Below are 21,244 nucleotides of genomic sequence, written 5' to 3' on the forward strand. Positions count from 1 at the left end.
AGAAACGTCCGGTAACGGAAAGCTGACACTCAGCACTCATGATCGCGAATGATCTTAGCATCACTTGGCATCTGCCGCACCTCAACATTTGTCCACATGCCTGATATTGCCCTTTGTTCTCTTGCAGGGCCGTCTGCGAGCACCTTGTCTGTGGAAGGCGATTCCTCACAGGAAATGCCGGTCTCTGAGGGTCCATCGTCACATATGAGCCAAGCATCCACCAGCGCAGATACACACACCTCGGTGGGTCCCCCTCCTCAATTAGTTGGGATTGCACATGGTGAGTCACCGTGCACATGTGAGCATGAGCAGACACTGGTGGCAGGAGCAGCCGCGGAGGGTCCGCGTCGGTGGGAGCACTCTTCTCCAGGCTCTGCTCAGCCGGACCCAGATGCTGAACCCAGGGGGCCACCAGTCAAAAGGAGAGTCGTCGAGGGGCACCAGCACATTGCCGAGGTACTGGAAGAGGTGCCACGCGCACTCTCCACAATCGCGCAGGTGATGGAGGAGTCCAACTCCTGCATGAGGGCAATGGTGGCACAAGTACAGGAGGGTATCGGCGACATAGTGTCGCGGGTAGGTGCGGGAACGTCTGCGGTGGAGGAAAGGCGAGCCTCCCTCAAGCGTCACGCACAGCTCAACATTGAGTCCATCCAGGCCCTGACAACGGCTGTTCGGATTCAGGGTGAGCAACATTCTGCCGTCATAAACAGGCTGTCAGATGCATTAGAGGTGGCCTTGCAAGGTCTCACACAGGTCATCCAAACTGCCGTCCAGCAGGGTGGAAGGGGTGATGTGGGCCGAGGCCATGAGAGGGAAGATGGTGAACGGGGACATGGAAGTGGGGACGCTACTCAAAGTGCCCCCACGTCTCACCCGTTGCCCCCCTCTCAACCAGTACCCGCAATGGTGCCTCCTCTCCAGGTGGCCGAGTGTGCCCCTGCACAGGTGCAGGAGGAGCAGTCTGTGGAGGTGCCCTCACGGGCACCGAAACCCAGGGGGCATCGGTCCAAAGCATCTACCCGGTCAGGGCACGAACAAGAGCAACCTGCCACTACCTCTGCTGGAGCCACAGGGGTAGCACCATGTAGGGGTTCCCGCAAACGTAAGGCCAAGGTGTTATGAACACAAAGGGATTGCACCAGGGTGTATGACAATTTGTTATGTTTTTATTTATAGTCGTTTACTGCACATACACAATAAACACAATTGTTCTCACCACGACTGCCACCTCTTGTCCGTTCTTGAGCGGCTTGTGCAATAGGTCCCTTTCGTGGGGCTCATCATGACGACGAACACCTGGTCCCACCCATTGGGTCACACTACAGTGGGTGCAGGAGTAATGGCACCACTCTTCTGTGGAGGGGGCTGGTATGGCCGCTCCTCTGTGCACGTGATGAGGTCTGGGCACCTCAGACAGTCTGATGTTAGGAGAACCGTTGACATATGAGTGCCTCCCTGGCCTGACAAGCATCCAGGTGAGCCGGTGTTCGGCCCATGGGTCCTTCCTCCTCCTCTTGCTCCTCCTCCTCCTTCTCCTCCTCATCGTCGTCCTCAATATGGGTGGCGGATGTGCATGGGGCCTCCTCCAGCAGCACCCCTCTCTGTTGTGCCATGTTGTGCAGGGCACAGCAGACAACTATAATCCGTCCCACTCTGAGTGGCGTGTATTGGAGCGCTCCCCCAGAACCTGAAGCGCATCCTGAGCACCCCTATAGCCTGCTCAATTGCTGCCCTGGTAGCAATGTGGCTGTCATTTTATCGACGCTGCGGCTCGGTGATGGGGTTCCTCAGAGGTGTCATAAGCCACGTGTGCAGGGGATATCCCTTGTCGCCGAGGAGCCAGCCGTTGCCGGTGTTGGGTGAGTGGAAGAGGGGCGGGACGGTGGACTCCCTGAGGATGAAGGCATCGTGGTAGCTGCCAGGGTATCTGGCGCACACGTGTAGGAATCTCTGTCGGTGGTCACAGATGAGCTGGGCGTTCATGCAGTGATACCTCTTCCTGTTGATGAACAGTCCTGGCTCATGTGGAGGTGCCCGTATTGCTATGTGGGTGCAATCGATTACACCCTGCACCCGTGGGAAGCCAGCCTCAGCATGGAATCCAACCGCCCTCTCCATCTGGCTGCGGTCATCCATGGTGAAGTTGATGTAGTGCGAGGCCCTGCGGAACAACCCATCGGTAACCTGTCTTATGCACTTGCGTGCCGACGACTGACAGACCCCGGTGATATCCCCGGTGGCACCCTGGAAGGATCCGGAGGCGAAGAAGTTGAGGGCAGTGGTGACTTTGACGGCGACGGGTAAGGAGATGCTGCTTGGTCCATCCGGGAGCAGCTCGTCATTAACGACGCTGCAGATGTCGGCGACTACCTGGCGACTGACTCTGAGCCTCCGTATGCACTGCTCCTCAGAGAGGTCCAGGAAGCTGAGCCTCGCTTTGTAGACCCTGTGCGGAGGGTAGTGCCTCCTGCGACGCATCTCTCTCTGCGGTTGCCCTCCCTCCTGCTGTGCAGGTGGATGTGCCACAGAACCGTGTTGTGGGGCTCCACGTGTCTGAGGCGGACGGCGTGGCCTGCGAGGCTGCTGAGGCTGGTGATGCTGTTCATCCTCCGAGGAGGTCAAGGCGGCCCCCATCTGGAAGGTGTAGTTCTGAGGGGTTCTGCAAGGTCGGTAAGTGTGTCCTCGCACCGGGGTTGTGGTTCCACGTTGGTGAATCTTCTTGCTAGGAGGAGGGTGGTGGAGGGCAAGCGTTGCCCTGTGTGACGGAGTGGCCTCCTGCGTTGGTGAAGTGTCTCCCCACCCCCACCTGTGGAATGCACCTTGGCAGCTGCCACAGGCTGCTGGCTGCAACACGTCCGTTTGAAGTGAGAGTGTTTCCCCCAGTATGGGAAACAGTCTCAGTTCAAGGTAAAATCCCACCCTTCCTAATAAAACAGCTCAATCAGGCCAGTTAATGACCTGAAATAGCTAAATAAATACTGTCAAGTGGCATCCCGCTGGCTTTAATTGCCTGCGGGATTCCCACCAGCGGGGGCTGCGCGCTCACACCGGCGCGTCCGTGGGGAACCCGGAAGTGGGCGGGATCGAGGCGGGCTCCGGTCCCGCGCCGGGATTCCCCGATTTTCGGGGCCCCCCCGCCGAGAACGCAACTGATAGCGGGTGGTAAAATCAAGCCCGTGATGTGGAGATGCCGGTGATGGACTGGGGTGGACAAATGTAAGGACAATGCCTGGTGATTACAGATAACCTTTCCAATTGCTACAATTACACGCTACACGTAACCCCACCAGCGAAAAAAGAGTTATCAGTTTTTAATACAACTGTTCATTTTCTCTCTTTCTCTTCCTTTCGGATGTTTCTCTCTCTCTCTCTCTCTCTCTGTCTTTGGGTTCGGACCATTTGTATATTCAGTTGTCCTGTATGTACTGTCTCTCTGTCTGATTGCCTTGACAATTGGCAGTTGGAAAGATTATCGGTTATCACCAGGCATTGTTCTCTGACTTTATATGCGATAATCTTCAAGGAATCCTACATTCACCTGACGAAGGAGAAAGCCTCTGAAAGCTTGTGATTTTCAAATAAAACTTTTGGACTATAACCTGGTGTTGTAAGATTCCTTACATTTCTAAAAATACAGCCACAGGAGCCACTTAGGAACTTTTTCCTAGTCTTGCTTCGGCTAGTGTGAGTAGTCAAGGTGACACGTTTACAATACCCGATGAGTCTGTACCAATCTCATGGTCTCTGTATGTCATTGGTTGTATCCATGTTTTGATCAATAAAATATGTTAATCAGACGTCTCAGTGTTTCCTGGTCTTTGAACTTGTACTAAGAGCAAGGTTTATCTTACAATCCCAACAAGCGGAACAAAATAAAAAACACACAACAACCACAGACACAGGAAAAGACATCGAATGACCTGTCAAGTGATCAGGGTGGAGATCAGAAAATGGTTAAAGCCCTGTAAATTTTTCCCTTTTCAGTAGAGACCCAAATCCCTTTTGAAAGTTACTGTTGAATCGGCTCCCACCACCTTTTCAGGCAATGTGTTCCAGATCACAACAATTCATTGAGTAAAAACTTTTCTATCAACTGCCGCCCAGCTTTTGTGTGAATTATCTTGAATCTGTGACCTTTGGTTACCGACCCTCCTACCAGTGGAAACCGTTTCTCTCTATCTGTTCTTTCAAAACCCCTCATTATTTTGAACACCACTATTAAGTCTCCCCTTAACCTTCTCTGCTCTAAGGAGAACAATCCCAACTTCTCCAGTCTCTTCACAAAACTGAAACTCCTCATCCCTGGTACCATTCTAGTAAATCTCCTCTACATGCTTTCAAATGCCTTGACGTCCTTTCTAAAGTGTGGACACAATACTCTAGCTGAGGTCTAATGAGTGGTTTATAAAGGTTTAGCATAACTCCCTTGCTTTTGTACTCTATGCCTCTATTTATAAAGCCAAGGATCCTGTTTGCTTTTTTAACTGCTTTATCAACTTGTCCTGCCATCTTCAAAGATTTGTGTGCGTGTGAAACCCCAGGTCTCTCTGTTTCTGCACCCACTTTGAAATTGTACCACTTAGTTTATACTACACCGCGTCATTTTTCCTTGGAAAATTCATTACTTGTCACTTCTCTGCATTAAATTTCATCTGCCATGTGTCTGCCCATTTCACCAGTCTGTCTACATCCTCCTCACTGTTTATACATTTCCAAGCTTTGTGTCAGCTCCAAACATTTAAATTACGTCCTCTTTACCCACGTCCATTAATATATATAAAAAAGATCAGTAGCCCTAATAGGGACCCCTGGGGGACACCACTGGATACTTCCCTCCAGTCCGAAAAACAACTGTTCACTCCTAGTTTCTGCTTCCTGCCTCACAGCCCGTTTTGTATCCATGCTTCCACTGCCCCTTTAATCCTATGGGCTTCAATTTTGCAAACAAGTCTACTATGTGCCACTTTACCAAAGGCCATATGCACCACATCAACTGCACTACCGTCATCAACTCTCTTCATTATTTCATTGAAGAACTCAATCAATATAACGGGTGCAAAACCCATAGCACCAGTTTTATGCCTGGATGACAAGTTGAAAATCTATCCAAAAATGTTCAAAATTTATCGAGATGTTTGAGGGTCTTTAGTGGTTTCTAACTTTGATCCAGTTTCCCTGAAAAAGACTGCTGTAAAAACACAAAAATGTCATCTTGCTTTCCTGCCTTGTTCGGGATGAGCTTAAATAAATAAGGCTCTCGGTAAATTCAGTTAAAACTCCAACCTTCAGATGTGTTTGACACTCTAAGATCAGCTTGGCCCTTTTGATCTTGGAATATAACCGGCCCCCATCAGCTGACCTCAAGAGAGACTATTTGGAAAAACAGGAGAAGGTTAAAGCAGAAGATTTTAGGAGAAGACAGTTCAATCAGACCAATTCTAAGGAGATTGATTAGAAAATAAATTTGCCAAATACTGCACTTCGGAGAAGTTTTGCCAAATACTGCACTTCAGAGAAAAGTGAAGTAAAAAGGTTTGAGGTTGTTAGAGCAGCATAGAAGTGTGGTCAACATAACCTAACAGGTAACTCAGTATAAATTAAAGAATACATGAAATATACAGTGATTCTTTTCATCACATACATGGTATGAATGAAAATACATCACAGGACAAGAAACGTGATCAACCAGATTCTCGACATCAGCAACAGCTCATTTCATTTATATTCTAAATGGCGTGAAGTTAGGAAGTGTGGAGGAGCAGAGAGATTTAGGGGTCCAAGTACAGAAATCACTAAAAGCTAGAGGACAGGTACAAAAAATAATTTAAAAGGCTAATGGAATGCTGGCCTTTTTATCAAGGGAGTGGGAATATAAAGGGGTGGAAGTTATGTTACAGTTTTATAAAGTTCTGATTAGATCCCATTTAATGCATTCAACTCTGGGCACCGCACTTCAGGACTGATATATTGGCCTTTCAGAGGGTACAGCGCAAATTCAGCAGAATGAAACCGGGATTCAAACTTTAAATTTTGAGGAGAGGAGACTCGGCATGTATTCCCTTGAGTACAGAAGGTTAAGGGGTGATCTAATTGAGATATTTTAGGTGATTAAAGGATTTGATAGTGCAGATAGAAACTATTTGCTCTTGTGAGGGAGTCCAGAACAATGGGGCATAACCATAAAATTCGAGATAGGTCTTTCAGGGCTGATGTCAGGAAGCACTTCTTCAAACAAAGGGTAGTGGAAATCTGGAATTCTCTCCCCCAAAAAGCTGTTGAGGCTGGGGGTTCAATTGAAAATTTCAGAGCTGAGATGAAATGAAAAGGTGACGCAGGAAATAAAAACCTGACTGAGACATTTGCATTCAATCATGGGACACATCGGAGTGGTCTGAATTACTACGGTTTAATATGCTCAACAAATTAAAGGATCAAAACAAAAATGAGACACCCTTATGTTAACCCTATGTGATCTGTATAGCCTGTCTCTTTTTATGCCTGACACTTCTACGTAGTGCTGCCACTGTGGCTTCAGCAGAGATGGTGGAAGGATGCTGTGCACCTTTCTCAGTCTCGTGAGGTGTACGTGGTCGACAACCTCTGGGCTTTGGAGCCCGTCAGGAACCTGCCACTGACTGCACCTCCTGCACTTGTGCAGTGCCAATGTGGGCCAGCGGGAATGGTGGCACCATTTTGGGTATTGGTTGAGGGGGTGGCAATGGATGAGACATGCAGACATTCTGTGAAAGGTCTGCACTTGCCTTGCCCATTCCACCATTCTCACTCCCCTGGGGCAGGAGGACATCAGTCCTCCCGGTCTGCTGGAGAGCAGAGTGGAGGAGATTAGTGATGCCTTGGAAGCCACGATCTAGTCTGTCTGCAATCTTATCAAGACCAGAAGAGACATTTCCGGCTAGAGGCTGCAGAGCCATTATCTGAGCCTACATGCAGGCCACAATGACTGACAGCATTGAATCACGTGAGTGCCTTGCTACAATTTCCATAGAGATCACCACACGCTCCATGGTGGATTGCAGAGTTGAAAAATCCTATGACATCACCCCACACATGCGAGAGTTGGACTCTCCCATCCTCTCTGGCTCTGTGGACAATGTGCCTGGCAGGTCTGTCGATATTTCACCCAGTTGCTGCTGTGACTCCAGCATTCTCCTTTTCAGTACTGACCCCACCTGGCGGCCTGCGTACGGTGCCAAACTCAGCTTGCGCCACAAGCTCAACATCATGGAATCCCTGCACTAGCAGGGCCCCTTGTCGGGGTTTACTGCTTCAGTCCTGGTCTGATAACGCACATTATGCACCAATTTGCCCAGCGGGGAGATCACAAAATAAAGATTAGATGAGTTGGTGGACGAGAGGTGCAGGGGTCGAGGATACAGCTTCTTTAGGGTGTTCTGAGGGGAATTTGCACGTGTCCACCAGAGATATGAAGCTTCCAATTCATCAGCAGCCCACTTTGAAAAGCCTGTTTCCCCTAGCAACAGATTTTTATGACTTCAAATTGCCTTTGGGATCTGCCAATAGTAAAAAACATATCTCAGTCCGAAAGCACCGACTCGTCCCCCTCTCCAATCACTGTATTTAAAAGGCCAACACCTTTAAAATAAACTGTTACAGAGACAGACCATTCTTTGCTTATTTTTCTCTATCCTTTTTAGTACCACTGAGTTCTGAAAACTTTAAAGCCCAGAGAACGAATGTCAGAGGTCAGATATGAATCATTAAGATGCTTTATTTTATAGGTATCTTGTGAACATACAGTAAGAAAGTCATGATCAAAACTCACTTACTTTACTTAACTTCAACCCTCTACTCGTGAATAAAATAAATAATAAACCACATTGTCCTGGTCAGTGGACTAAATGCACTCACTTTTAGGCCATCTTCGCATTGAAATAGACCAATTTTACATGGGCTTGGGCAGCGTTGGTTTTACAATAGAATGCCAAGGTCTTTCATGCCTTTCATTCAGCAAATCACCCCAACTGACTGATCTTCAACATGGGTTGACCTCTCCTTCTTGTTACTTCTGACCACAGGAAGTGTGTGAGGCTGTCCCTCTGATTTCTTCCCATTCACGAGTTTGCTAATTTCCTTTCAGTGAAACCAATTACCTCTACCCCCAAGAGTGGATTCTTGGCAAACACGTCACACTGGGCTTAGTGAACTTAGACAAAAAAAGATTCAGCTGGTCATTTGAAGTCAATTTTATCAGGCATCTCCCATTGTATTTAAAACCCTTGGTCACTCTGCCATGAGGGAGAGACAGTGATTTACTTTGATGTCTCCATTTATTCACAGATGGGCAGACATTGACTCTGGATCCAGACACATCACGACCTCGATATTAACAGACTCCAACCATCCCCGGTTAAAATGTAGAAATCGGCCAACCCGCTCCAACCTGACACAAACACGGTCCCCGCGATTTTTACGGCGGCTGTTAGCGGGTCTGATGAGTGTCCTGCTATGGAGAGATGGGAGGCTCGTGAACAGATTTAAATCAGGGTCCTACGACACAACAAGGAGACTGAATTGAAATTAACTACTGGAGCACAGGTTTCCCGCAGGTTGGCAAGGTCGCCAGGGAAACGGAGGCAAGATTGGCAGGATGTTTATTAGGGAGCTTCAAGTAAATGAGGCTTCCTGTGAAAGCTTCTGCACTCACAGGTGCTTCCTTAGTTCCTTGTGGGTGAGTCTTGTTAAAATACTTGGCTTCAGATAGTGATTTTGAGGCTCTAGAGTTGGCGAGGGAGAAGTCCATTGTCATTGCTGCAGTGTTCTGGACTGATGAAGAGGAGGAGGAGGAGCAGCAGCAGCAAGAGCGAGCTGAGGAGGGAGATGCAGGTGGGCAGCAGAGCAGGCATCAACATAGGGCCCGTGCTGGCAGAAGGCCATACCCACCCAACATGGTTTACAGGCAGAGGCTCAGTTACCTTGACTTCTAGGAGGCTCCGGATGACAGGATAGGTGATCACAGGTGCAGGGTGCCATAGATTGCACGCATGTGGTAATCAGAGCATCCCTCGAACAGACAGGAGAGTTTGTGAACCCCAAGGGCTTCCACTCCATCAATGTTCAGCTTGTCTGCAACCAGTGAAAGAGGTTCATGCAGGTCTGTGTACGATTCCCTGGATGCTGCCATGATGCCATCATACTGTGGTAGTCGAATATCCCCACAATGTTTCTACCTGGGACCAAGCTGACAGAATGTCTCTGAACTGTTTGAAGACACTGCTTTGAAGGACTGGTATCAAAAGGTAGCCAAATATCAGAAATATTTTTAATGAGTTGTTTGACTGTAATTTTCTTTTTAAAACAGCAGTATCTATATAATATAAATGTGAAAATGATGAGAATGGAAGCAATATTCTCTGAGAAGTGAAAGTGGTTTTGTTGTTTACTGTTTCTGGGCTGTACGGTGGACATTTCCATATGTAAATGAATGAGTGGTGGTGAATTTTCGATTTGCTTAATCGATATGATTCATAGTTGGTTTTGGGATCACAATTTGCAAGAATTTGAAAATCAAAAGGTAAAATTGAGGAGCACAAGACACCAGTTGTTCTTACCCAGTTCATTAACATAAATATTGACCACTCTGTAAAGCAGTTTCACCATTGTACATACAAACATATGAACAGACGAATTAAGAGCAGGAGTAGGCCATTCGGCCCCTCGAAACTGCTCTGCCATTTGATAAGATCATGGCTGATTTAATTATGACCTCAACCCTACTTTCCCGTCGACCAACTATAACCTTTGACTCCCTTGTTAATCAGGAATCTATCAAACTCAACCTAAAAAATATTCAATTACCCAGCCTCCACCGCTCTCTGGGGAAGGGACTTCCACAGACTCATGACCCTCTGAGAGAAAAAATTTCTCCTCATCTCCGCCTTAGATGGGAGACCCCGTATTTTTAAACTGTGGCCCCGAGTACTAGTCTCTCCCACAAGGGGAAACATCCCCTCAGCATCTACCCCTTCTTGTCCCCTCAGGATCTTATATGTTTCAATAAGATCACCTCTCATTCTTCTAAACTCCAGTGTATACAGGCCCAACTTGTCAAACCTTTCCTCATAAGGTGACCCCCTGATCCCAGGAATCAGTCGAGTGAACCTTCTCTGAAGTGCACATTGTGAAGAAAATGAGTATGAACAGCCATCATTGTCAAACCAGTTAGGTTGGATTCTACTTGGACTAGAATGCAACCAGCCTCTCCCCAGCGCAGGGAATTACAGTGAAGGGAAAAGTATCTTTAGGTGCAACCGATCGACGAAATTTGGCTTAAAACTGGGATATAACAGGTACACGATGCTGCTCTTACATTGTAGTGACGCCTAAAATTTATCAACTTTCAAAGATGTTAAACCCCTTAAAACTTCCTCTCTCACTATGTTTATCCCATCCAATATTTCACACTCCTGCTCCTTAACTACAATCTCTGTATCGTCCTCCTCTTTTGTGAAGACAAACGCAAAGTATTCATGAAGAACCATACCCACATCTTCTGCCTCCACACATAGGTTATCTTTTTGGTCTCGAATAGGCCCTACTCTTTCCTTAGTTATCCTCTTGCTCTTCATGTATTTATAAAGCTTTTTTGCATTTTTATTAATTTTACTTGCCAGTATTTTTTCATGCCCTCTCTTTGCTTTCCTAATTTTCCTTTTAATTTCATCCCTGCACTTTCCATACTCCTCTAGGTTTTCTGCTGTATTCAGCTCTTGGGGCTCGATGTTAGCAGGCCTGCGGGTTCCCGGCAGGGGGGCTATCGGGCGCGTGGGTAACGCGCCCGGTGAAATGAGTGCGTCCCCCGCGCGATCACAGGATAATTGAAGTCATTTACCTGTGGTTACGGGTTTTCCGCTGCTCAGCTGCGCGCCGGCGGCCTGCGCATGCGCAGTGACGTCTGAGTGATGGTGGAGCTCTATTTAAAGGGGCAGTCCACCAATGCTCCTCCTGCAGCAAACAAGAAGTAGCACACCATGGAGCACCCCAGGGGTAAGGCTGCCCCACGATTTTCTGAACACTCACTCCAGCTGCTGCTGGACGGGGTAAGGAGGAGGAGGGAGACGTTCCCCAGCGATGGAAGGAAGTGCCCTGCCTCCGCCACCAGGAAGGCATGGGCGGAGGTGGCCGCGGAGGTTAGCAGCAGGGGCAACACCACAAGAACATGGATCCAGTGTCGCAAGAGATTCAACGATCTCACTAGGTCCGGCAAAGTGAGTACACTAACGCATTCTCCCACACTCCGTCTTCCACATCACCTCAAACACCTCACAACCCCTTCTGCACTGCCACCACAGTGCTCCCGCATCAATCCACACAGCCACTCAACTATCATCCTCACCGTGCCTGCACGTACCCACCGTCCCTGTCCCCATTTGAACACTACCACACACCCCAATCCCCATACGATGGGATGGGCATGTGGCACACGCATCCTCCCATCCATCTCCCACACGCTCAACCCACCCACACCAATGCTTGAAGCGTCTCACAATGCAATCATCACTCAATCACGCATCTGTGTTTTGCCTTGACAGGAGAAGTGATGCGAGAACGCCCGGGAAAGGGAACGCACCGGAGGGGGCCCGCAACACGAGGTGGTTCTAATGCACGCAGAGCTGGACGCCTTGGAGATCAGCCACACGCTGCATTGCCTGTCCGTGGCGGATGGCGAGGCTGGGGCTGCAGAAACGTCCGGTAACGGAAAGCTGACACTCAGCACTCATGATCGCGAATGATCTTAGCATCACTTGGCATCTGCCGCACCTCAACATTTGTCCACATGCCTGATATTGCCCTATGTTCTATTGCAGGGCCGTCTGCGAGTGCCGTGTCTGTGGAGGGCGATTCCTCAGAGGACATGCCGGTCTCTGAGGGTCCATTGTCACATATGAGCCAAGCATCCACCAGCGCAGATACACACACCTCGGTGGGTCCCCCTCCTCAATTAGTTGGGATTGCACATGGTGAGTCACCGTGCACATGTGAGCCTGAGCAGACCCTGGTGGCAGGGGTAGCCGCGGTGGGTCCGCGTCGGTGGGAGCAATCTTCTCCAGGCTCTGCTCAGCCGGACCCAGATGCTTAACCCAGGGGGCCACCAGTCAAAAGGAGAGTCGTCGAGGGGCACCAGCACATTGCCGAGGTACTGGAAGAGGTGCCACGCGCACTCTCCACAATCGCGCAGGTGATGGAGGAGTCCAACTCCTGCATGAGGGCAATGGTGGCACAATTACAGGAGGGTATCGGCGAGATAGTGTCGCGGGTAGGTGCGGGAACGTCTGCGGTGGAGGAAAGGCTAGCCTCCCTCGAGCGTCACGCACAGCTCAACATTGAGTCCATCCAGGCCCTGACAACGGCTGTTCGGATTCAGGGTGAGCAACATTCTGCCGCCATAAACAGGCTGACAGATACATTGGAGGTGGCCTTGCAAGGTCTCACACAGGTCATCCAAACTGCCGTCCAGCAGAGTGGAAGGGGTGATGTGGGCCTAGGCCATGAGAGGGAAGATGGTGAACGTGGACATGGAAGTGGGGACGCTACTCAAAGTGCCCCCACGTCTCACCCGTTGCCCCCCTCTCAACCAGTACCCGCAATGGTGCCTCCTCTCCAGGTGGCCGAGTCTGCCCCTGCACAGGTGCAGGAGGAGCAGTCTGTGGAGGTGCCCTCACGGGCACCGAAACCCAGGGGGCGTCGGCCCAAAGCATCTACCCGGTCAGGGCACGAACAAGAGCAACCTGCCACTACCTCTGCTGGAGCCACAGGGGTAGCACCACGTAGGGGTTCCCGCAAACGTAAGGCTAGGGTGTTATGAACTCAAAGGGAATGCACCAGGGTGTATGACAATTTGTTATGTTTTTATTTATAGTCGTTTACTGCACATACACAATAAACACAATTGTTCTCACCACTACTGCCACCTCTTGTCCATTCTTGAGCGGCTTGTGCAATAGGTCCCTTTCGTGGGGCTCATCATGACGACGAACACCTGGCCCCACCCATTGGGTCACACTACAGTGGGTGCAGGAGTAATGGCACCATTCATCTGTGGAGGGGGCTGGTATGGCCGCTCCTCTGTGCACGTGATGAGGTCTGGACGCCTCAGACAGTCTGATGTTAGGAGAACCGTGGACATATGAGTGCCGCCCTGGCCTGACGAGCATCCAGGTGAGCCGGTGTTCGGCCCATGGGTCCTTCCTCCTCCTCCTCCTCCTCCTCCTCCTCATCGTCGTCCTCAATATGGGTGGCGGATGTGCATGGGGCCTCCTCCAGCGGCACCCCTCTCTGTTGTGCCATGTTGTGCAGGGCACAGCAGACAACTATAATCCGTCCCACTCTGAGTGGCGTGTATTGGAGCGCTCCCCCAGAACGATCAAGGCACCTGAAGCGCATCTTGAGCACCCCTATAGCCTGCTCAATTGTAGACCTGGTAGCAATGTGGCTATCATTATATCGACGCTGCGGCTCGGTGATGGGGTTCCTCAGAGGTGTCATAAGCCACGTGTGCAGGGGATATCCCTTGTCGCTGAGGAGCCAGCCGTTGCCGGTGTTGGGTGAGTGGAAGAGGGGCGGGACGGTGGACTCCCTGAGAACGAAGGCATCGTGGCAGCTGCCAAGGTATCTGGCGCACAAGTAGGAATCTCTGGCGGTGGTCACAGATGAGCTGGGCGTTCATGGAGCGATACCCCTTCCTGTTGATGAACAGTCCTGGCTCATGTGGAGGTGCCCGTATCGCTATGTGGGTGCAATCGATTACACCCTGCACCCGTGGGAAGCCAGCCTCAGCATGGAATCCAACTGCCCTCTCCATCTGGCTGCGGTCATCCATGGTGAAGTTGATGTAGTGCGAGGCCCTGTGGAACAACCAATCGGTAACCTGCCTTATGCGCTTGTGTGCAGACGACTGACAGACCCTGGTGATGTCCCCGGTGGCACCCTGGAAGTATCCGGAGGCGAAGAAGTCGAGGGCAGTGGTGACTTTGATGGCGACGGGTAAGAAGATGCTGCTTGGTCCATCCGGGAGCAGCTCGTCATTTAGGAGGCTGCAGATGTCGGCGACTACCTGGCGAGTGACTCTGAGCCTCCGTATGCACTGCTCCTCAGAGAGGTCCAGGAAGCTGAGCCTCGGTCTGTAGACCCTGTGCCGAGGGTAGTGCCTCCTGCGACGCATCTCTCTCTGCGGTTGCCCTCCCTCCTGCTGTGCAGGTGGATGTGCCACAGCACCGTGTTGTGGGGCTCCACGTGTCTGAGGCAGACGGCGTGGCCTGCGAGGCTGCTGAGGCTGGTGATGCTGTTGGTCCTCCGAGGAGGTCAAGGCGGCCCCCATCTGGAAGGTGTTGTTCTGAGGGGTTCTGCAAGGTCGGTAAGTGTGTCCTCGCACCGGGGTTGTGGTTTCACGTCGGTGAATCTTCTTGCTAGGAGGAGGGTGGTGGAGGGCAAGCGTTGCCCTGTGTGACGGAGTGGCCTCCTGCGTTGGTGAAGGGTCTCCCCCCCCCCAACCTGTGGAATGCACCTTGGCAGCTGCCACAGGCTGCTGGCTGCAACACGTCCGTTTGAAGTGAGAGTGTTTCCCCCAGTTTCCCCCAGTCTCAGTTCAAGGTAAAATCCCTCCCTTCCTAATAAAACAGCTCAATCAGGCCTGTGAACGACCTGAACGAGCAAGATAAATACTTACAAGTGGCATCCCGCTGGCTTTAATTGCCTGCGGGATTCCCACCTGCGGGGTCTGCGCGCGCACGCCGGCGCGTCCGTGGGGAACCCGGAAGTGGGCGGGTTCAAGACGGGATCCGGTCCCGCTCCGGGATTCCCCGATTTTTGGGGTCCCCCCGCCAAGAACGCACCCCATAGCGGGTGGTAAAATCAAGCCCTTGGTGTCTGATATAAGCTTCCCTTTTTTGTCTTATCCTAGTCTGTATGCTCCTTGTCATCCAGGGGGCTCTAGATTTGGCAGTCCCACCCTTTGTCTTTGTGGGAACATATTTACTCTGAACCCTTTGAATCGCCCCCTTGAATGCCTCCCACTGCTCTGACACTGATTTACCTTCAAGCTGCTGTTTCCAGTCCACTTTTGCTGAATCACTTCTCAGCTGAGTAAAATTGGCCTTTCCTCAATTTAGAATTTCTCCTGTTCTATCTCTGCCCTTTTCCATAACTATGCTAAATCTAACTGAATTATGATCACTACCACCAAAATTGTCTCCCACTGATACTCCTTCCACCTGCCCAGCTTCATTCCCTAAAACTAAACCAAGAAATGCCCCCCCGTCTTGTTGGGCTTTCTACGAACTGGCAAAAAATCTTTCCTCATGTTAATTTGATACACCTATTTCTTTAAAAAAAACAAGTTTAATTTTGAAAGCAAACAAATCTTCTTTGAGGGACACAAATAGAAAAGTAGGTTACAAGGAATGGAAGAGAGGAAATAAACAGGTTGAGGATGAGGGACCCTCTCGCACCTGCCCTGTTGGAGTGAGTAGCAATGGGGTGGCAGTAAATAGAAGATTAAGGGTGAAGTGAATAACATCAAATCAAGTGGGAGGGGAGGATACGGGGCGGAGTGGATAGTTCGTAGGGGATGAAGTATTTGTACTGATTGGAATGCGGGGCTGATAGGAAGGAGATGGGGTACTGGGAAGGTGAAAGAGTTGGAAATCTGAAATGGCACAGCCAGCACCCTCTAATAATTTCAGCCTGAAGTAATGATGTGACATTGTGTTATTTACCACCTTTCACAATAAACAGATGAGTACAGTGGGTATCCTATGTGGCCTCTGGTGTTTTATATTGTAGTTAAAGGGAAGTTCTTAGCCTTGTTGCTTGCTATTCCAATCATGACATGCACAAAGTTTCACTTTACATGAGACTTGGTCTGCTTAAGTCTCCTTTTTGGTGTGAAACAAGTTTAAAGATTTGGCAAGAGGCCAATTGGTAACATAAATCCCAGTGTTACCTTTTCCATATTGCAGAAAATGCACTATCTTTGAAGTTTAAAAAAATCTTCTGCTTTGAATATTTCTGGTTTTCTTCATTGGTTTGTTATTCCTTCAAATCATTTTAGTTATCACCTGTTGTGCCATGTATCGGAAAGGCACAGATTCATACCCATAATTCTGCAGTGGGAGACCATTGGGGCACAAATCAACTGAAACCCTGGTTATGGAGCGGCATTGGAGATACCTGGAGCCCTGCAAACTGGGTTTCTTGGCAGAGGATTGGTCTTTAGATTAAGGAGGAGTCACAAATACTTGAGAAGAAATAACTTTAAATATGGTGAAAATGACCATTGTAGATTGTATTTTACTCTGTTCATTATATCACAGGTAAATCCAGATTTGGAAAGATTTTGGATCCACGTGCTGATGGCTGCAGGTTAGCACTGCTATGGAAATAAGGTGCCATCTACCTGGATAGCAACATTTTATCAAAGAAGCCTTTGCTGTTTGCCAATTTTACCTGTGGAGAACGTACAGACGGTGCCAGTAATGGAGCAATGGGATTTTATGAAAGTCATCCTTTTTGTGGAACTGCATGGAAGATTTTGTGGCCCATTATATTGGACACATTTGGGGTCAACAAGGATAACCTATTTTCTGAAGCGTTGGTGCCAGTCGAATAACCTGGCCGACTTCACTGGAAAAGAATGCAATGCCATCTCTTTATGGATCGGAAGGTGGTTCTATCAATTCTCATATCCAAGCTGGGAAAATTACTATGTTCCATGGAAGGAGGAGCATATAGAGAGCTTCTCCTCAGGTAGATACGGAGCACATGTCTGGAACTATATGAATTCTAATAAGAAAAGGAAAGTAATTCCTGGAAGTGGATCATTAATGGAATATCTTTTTCAGGCGTATTGTCCAACTACATACAGAAATTTAATTCAATCTAGAAATAGTTCAGAGTCTCCGATTCCCTTATATTTATGAGTACAAAGATAATTTTAAAATGTTATGCTAAAAAATAAAATTATTAATAACATAAAATAGGAAATAAATACAACCTTATTTTAGTATAAGATGATTAAGTGCAATAGTAATCCATAAGTCATTCATTACAATACCTGGTTTCGTAACCAACTGCTCTTACAATCAGGATACACTCTGCTCACTTGCTGGCATTTTACTTCTTTTTGTCGAGTCCCAAGTACTGCTGGTGAGTGGAGCATATCTTGACATTAAGATCAGCTGGTTATTGTAGCAGCTGGCAAATTGCCCCATAGTCAACTTAGTGGAGAGAAAGAAATCACCAACACTTCACACACGCTGTTGATTAAAGTGAAGATGTGGTGACAGTGGAGACGTTCGGGAGCATCAGGGAGTGGGATTTGGGAGCATTTATTAATTCTGGAGTTTTACTGCTCTGAGGTTCGGTGATTGGGGATTCATAGTACTTGATTTTTGCCAAAAACAGGTCAAAACAGTAACTTGTTTTCATGTTCACATTCCAACCAGTCCTTCAACACCCCACCCAATGTAGTCCGTCATAGACAAAAAAGCAAAATGCCGCACATGACCAAAGTCCAAAATAAACACAGAAAATGCTGCACATACTCAGCAGGTCAGGCAGCATTTGTCAAGAAAACACAAATCAATTGACATTTCAGGTATAAACCCTTGGTCAGACTGAAGAATATTACCGATGAACAGCATTTATAAAGGAACAGAACAAGGGAAAGGGAGGGATCTAAGAGCAGGCACGTTAGTTGAAATAGCCATTTAAGGACGTATATACATGAAACTAATTCTGTAGTGGTTGTTGGGGTTAATAAGGAAAGGTCAGTCTCAGTGCTGTGACAGTTAGGACTCAACACCAGACTGTGGGAAGAGATGAGAAAGGAACGTTAACGAACATGGATGGTGCCAGATAGACTGGGTCTCAGATGGGACTGTAAGGCATGAATAGAGCTCACCAAGGAATACATCAAGAAGAGATAAGAGAGCGAAGGTCATGTTTGACAGCCATGGTTATTCGTCTAGAAAGAGTAATAAACAGGGATTGTTGGTATTGTGCAGGCATGTTTGAGGGAAGAACATAGGAATGTCATTTGACGTAGTGACGTGTTAGGTAAATGTACTCACGTATTTATTAGGTGTAAATAGGACTCACTGATGTAATAGCATCAAGTTAGGGAGATGTAATTAACCCTATAAAAATACAGCCACAGGATCCAGTCTTGCTTAGGCTAGTGTGAGTAATCAAGGCGACACGTTTACGATACCCGATGAGTCTGGACCAATCGCATGGTCTCTGTATGTCATTGGTTGTATCCATGTTTTGATCAATAAAAGATATTAATCAGAAGTCTCAGTGTTTCCTGGTCTTTGAACTTGTATTAAGAGCAAGGTTTATCCGACAATCCCAACAAGCGGAAAAAAATTAAAAAACACACAACAACCACAGACACAGGAAAAGACATCGAATGACCTGTCAAGTGATCAGGGTGGAGATCAGAAAATGGTTAAAGCCCTGTAAATTTTTACTTTTTAAATAGAGACCCAAATCCCTTTTGAAAGTTACTGTTGAATCAGCTCCCACCACCTTTTCAGGCAATGTATTCCAGATCATAACAACTCACTGAGTAAAGACTTTTCGATCATCCCCACTCTGTTTTCTTTATGAATCATCTTGAATCTGTCTGTTTTCTTTATGAATCATTTTGAATCTGTGTCCTCTGGTTACCGACCCTCCTACCAGTGAAAACAGTTTCTCTCTATCTATTCCTTCAAAACCCCTCATTATTTTGAACACCTCTATTAAACCTCCCCTTTACCTTCTCTGCTCTAAGTGGAACAATCCCAGCTTCTCTCGTCTCTCCACAAAACTGAAACTCCTCATCCCTGGTACCATCGTAGTAAATCTCCTCTGCAGCCTCTCCAATGCCTTGATGTCCTTTCTGAAGTGTGGACACAATACTAGCTGAGGTCTAACCAGTGGTTTATAAAGGTTTAGCATAACATCCTTGCTTTTGTACTCTGTGCCTCTATTTATAAAGCCAATGGTTCCGTACACTTTTTTAACTGCTTTATCAACTTGTCCTTCCATCTTCAAAGATTTGTGTGTGTGAATCCCCAGGTCTCTCTATTTCTGCACCCACTTTAAATTTGTACCATTTAGTTTACACTGCTTCTCATCGTTTTACTTGAAAAAGGCATCACTTCTCATTCTCTGCATTGAATGTCATCTTGCCTTCCTGCCTTGTTTGGATGAGCTTAAATAAATAAGGCTCTACGTTAATTTAGTTAGAACTCCAGCCTTCAGATGTGTTTGACACTCTAAGATTAGTTTGACCTATTTGATCTTGGAGTAAATCCGGCCACCATCAGCTGACCTCAAGAGAGACTATTTGGAAAGCAAAACAGGAGAAGGTGATAACAGGAGATTTCAGGAGAAGTCAGATCAGTCAGACCAATTCAAAGGAGATTGGTTAGAAAATAAATTTAGCCAAATAATGCACTTCGGAGAAAAAGGTTTGATGTTGTTAGAGGAGCATAGAAGTGTGGTCAACATAAGCTAACAGGTAACTCAGTGCAAATTAAAGAATACATGAAATATACAGTGATTTTTTTCATCACATACATGGTATGAATGAAAATACATCACAGGACAAGAGACCTGATCAACCAGACTCCAGACATCAGCAACAGCTGATTTTATTTATTTTCTGAATGGCAAGAAGCTAGGAATTGTGGAGGAGCAGAGAGATTTAGGGGTCCAAGTACAGAAATCACTAAAAGCTGGAGGACAGGTACAAAAAATAATTTAAAAGGCTAATGGAATGTCGGCCTTTTTATCAAGGGAGTGGGAATATAAAGGGTGTAAAGGTTTTTTTTTACTGTTTCTCGGGCTTATTATAGGTCAGCCAGTTCTGTTTTCCTGAGCTGCCCTGCCCGCAGTGCGGTTGCGAATCGCTTACCCCTTCCTGATTCTGAGCTGAGGACTTATCGGGTGGTAACAAAGACAGACGAACAGACCAGTGGATTGGTACAAGGAAAACCAATGTTTATTAATAAGAAAACTAAAACTACAAGGTAAACAGTATAATACAGAAGATAAAAAGAAAGAAATCGCTATGGATGTAATACAGTCTTACACTTATCGGGGGTGGAAGAAATGGACACATCGAGGGAAAATTCTAAAATCACAATTTTAGCAATATCCCTTTAATCCCCACCCTTATCACCAGCTGGATTTGTCTTGTGGCAGCCAGAAAATTAATGCTCACCGGTGAAACAGGTGAAAAGGCCTGGCCTCCTGCTGCTGCCGTCGACATGTGTTTGCGAGGTTTACTGGATGGCCTTCCTTCTTGGTTGCTAGCAAGCAGCAGGACTCTGGCCACCAGGCGAAGAGAGAAGAGAGAGCGAGAGATACTGGGAGGCCCCCAGTTATACCCTCCTGGTAACAGGTTTTTTTCATACCTCATCAGCTTGCTTCATTGTTTGATTTAAGCACGAAACGTAAGACAAAGGACCCCATCTCTGGCCCATTTACATTAATGGCCAATTCCTGTATTGCTGAGTTCCATAACTGCTTTAAGACAAAGGACCTCATTTCTGGCCTATTTACATAATGGCCGGTTCCTGTATCGATCTGTTCCATAACTGCTTTACCATTGTTCCGAATGTACCTTGATGGTTCACCTTTTGTCCTGCGATCACTTCCTGCTCGAATTTTGATGTGTAGGCCGGCCATGTTGATGGCTTGCCTCAGGGCTTGAATGCAACTGCATTGTGCAAGGAAACCTGTCTGAGTCACGAAGCCTGCCAAGTTGTTAGAGAATGCTGCAGGCTTTTTAGGCCATGAGTCTGACCGCAGCCATTTTGAAAGATCCTGAATTTTTAAAACAGTCACACCAGGGTTTCTTTAATAACTCCGATAAATCTTCGGGGTGGGGGGAACATGTGAAATTTTGCGAATCCCTTCAAGGGGTGGAAGTTATGTTACATTTATATACAGCTCTGATTAGACCTCACTGGGCACCGCACTGCAGGAAGGATATATTGGCCTTTCAGAGGGTACAGCGCAAATTCACCAGAATGATACCGGGGCTAAAAAGGTTAAATTAAGAGGTGCTGTTGCATAGACTAGGCTTGTAGCCCCTTGAGTTTAGAAGATTAAGGGGTGATCTAATTGAGGTGTTTAAGATGGTTCAAGGATTTGATAGGGTGAATAGAGGGAAACAATTTCCTCTCGTGGATGAGTCCAGAACAAGGGG

At 47.6% G+C, this 21,244-nt stretch overlaps 1 pseudogene; it reads left to right on the top strand.

Annotated features, from left to right (window-relative positions):
• LOC137331155 (alpha-1,4-N-acetylglucosaminyltransferase-like) overlaps positions 1 to 21,244 on the top strand; it is a 42,671-nt pseudogene that overhangs the window by 20,438 nt on the left and 989 nt on the right.

This window comes from Heptranchias perlo, chromosome 13 (genome assembly GCF_035084215.1).
Source record: "Heptranchias perlo isolate sHepPer1 chromosome 13, sHepPer1.hap1, whole genome shotgun sequence".
In the NCBI taxonomy this organism is placed as follows: domain Eukaryota; kingdom Metazoa; phylum Chordata; class Chondrichthyes; order Hexanchiformes; family Hexanchidae; genus Heptranchias; species Heptranchias perlo.